General features: G+C 44.6%; 1 protein-coding gene across 3 annotated transcripts in view; it reads left to right on the forward strand.

Annotated features, from left to right (window-relative positions):
* OVOL2 (ovo like zinc finger 2) overlaps positions 1-2330 on the forward strand; it is a 34818-nt gene that overhangs the window by 10115 nt on the left and 22373 nt on the right. The window lies entirely within an intron of this gene.

Raw genomic sequence — 2330 nt, forward strand, 5'->3', positions numbered from 1 at the left:
TTTTTTTGTTTTATTTATTTATTTATTTATTTATTTATTTATTTTTTTGAGACGGAGTCTCACTCTGTCACCCAGGCTGGAGTGCAGTGGCCGGATCTCAGCTCACTGCAAGCTCTGCCTCCCGGGTTTACGCCATTCTGCTGCCTCAGCCTCCGGAGTAGCTGGGACTACAGGCGCCCGCCACCTCGCCCAGCTAGTTTTTTGTATTTTTTAGTAGAGACGGGGTTTCACCGTGTTAGCCAGGATGGTCTCGATCTCCTGACCTTGTGATCCGCCTGTCTCGGCCTCCCAAAGTGCTGGGATTACAGGCTTGAGCCACCGCGCCCGGCCTGTTTTATTTTTTTGAGACGAGTCTTGCTCTATGGCTGAGGCTGGAATGCAGTGGCATGATCTTGGCTCACTGCAACCTCCGCCTCCTGGGTTCAAGTGATTCTTGTGCCTCAACCTCCTGAGTAGTTGGGACTATAGGCATGCACCACCACACCCAGTTAATTTTTGTATTTTTAGTAGAGACGGAGTTTCACCATGTTGGCCAGGCTGGTCTCGAACTCCTGAACTTAAGTGATCCGCCTGCCTCAGCCTCCCAAAGTGCTGGGATTACAGGCACGAGCCACCGTGCCTGGCCAAGAAACAAGAAATTTTGACCAATTACCTTTTGTTTAGGACCACAGGATTTTGGAGTTGGTCTAACTATAATGGGACTTACAAAGTACCAGGTCCTTTTTAAGTAGCTTTTAAGATTTAATTTCTCCATTTCTTTTTTTTTTTTTTTTTTGAGATGGAGTCTCACTCTGTCCCCTGGGCTGGAGTACAGTGACACAGCCTCTGCTCACTGCAACCTGCGCCTCCCGGTTCAAGCGATTCTCCTGCCTCAGCCTCCCAAGTAGTTGGGATTACAGGCGCCTACCACCATGCCTAGCTAATTTTTGTATTTTTAGTAGAGACGGGTTTTGCCATGTTGGTCAGGCTGGTCTTGGACTCCTGACTTCAGATGATCCACCTGCCTTGGCCTCCCAAAGTACTGGGATTATAGGCATGAGCCACTGCGCTCTGCTAATTTCTTCATTTATTTCTAAGAAGCAATTATTATTATTATTATTATTGTTATATTTATTTATTTTGAGACAGAGTTTTGGTCTTATTGCCCAGGCTGGAGTGCAACAACATGGTCTCAGCTCACTGCAACCTCCACCTCCCAGGTTCAAACGATTCTCTTGTCTCAGCCTCCCGAGTAGCTGGGATTACAGGCGCATGCCACCACGCCCGGCTAATTTTTGTATTTTTGGTAGAGATGGGGTTTCATCATATTGGTCAGACTGGTCTTGAACTCCTGACCTCAGGTGATCCACTCACCTCGACCTCCCAAAGTGCTGGGGTTACAGGTGTACACCACCTCGCCTGGCCACACAAATATTATTATTCACATTTTACACGTGATGAAATTAAGGCTTAGAGAAGTTAGGTAACTTGCCTACAACTAAGTTAGGTAACTTGCCACAAACTAAGTGGTGGAGCAGGAATTGAAGGAATTTAGGAAACTGGAAAACAGACCCTGCTTTTATCTTCTTATACTGCCGAAGAGATCATCTAATATCATTTTATTATTTTACATGTGGGGAAATTGTGACATAGTAATGTTAAATGACATTCCATATCACACCCCTAGCCAGATCTAGGGTTTTTTTCAATCCTTCAGATTTATTGTCTCTCTATTCCACTATTGTTTTGTAACTAATATGACTAAGATGTAATTAAGTTTAGTTTACTACTTGTAGAGGAACAAGGTAAGACTGACTAACTCTTTTTTAACTTTTAGGAGGTAGTGTTAGGTGTAAACCTATGTAAACATAATAAAGGTGCTCCAGTGAGCAGAGCCGTGATCCTGCTCCAGGCAGGGTCAACTGGTCCTCTGGCCCATGAGACGTGAGTCCAGGAGTCAGATATGTCTTCTGTACCATGCAGTCCTGGGAAAGACACTTAGAAATGTGGCAGGTCTGGCGTCTGGAGAGAATGATATGTTTATTACTGTTCCAATTAACCTATTTCTGCTCCACAAGTAACTCCAAATTTAATAGCTGAAATAATGTAGTATTGTATCATCCATCTCTGTGGGATGACTGGGCTCAGCAGGGTGGTTCTTGCCTTGTGGTTGCAGTCAGATGGCGGCTGAGACTGGAGTCTTCTGGGGGTTTGACTGGAATGGACATCCACAAGGGCTCACTCACATGGCTGGCAGGTGACACCTGAACTGCTTCTAGCCTCTTACCTTTGTCCAGTGCATTAATTGTAAGGTTCTGCCATCATTTTTTTTTTTTTTTTTTTTTTTTTTT

Source organism: Piliocolobus tephrosceles, chromosome 20, assembly GCF_002776525.5.
Source record: "Piliocolobus tephrosceles isolate RC106 chromosome 20, ASM277652v3, whole genome shotgun sequence".
Lineage (NCBI taxonomy): Eukaryota > Metazoa > Chordata > Mammalia > Primates > Cercopithecidae > Piliocolobus > Piliocolobus tephrosceles.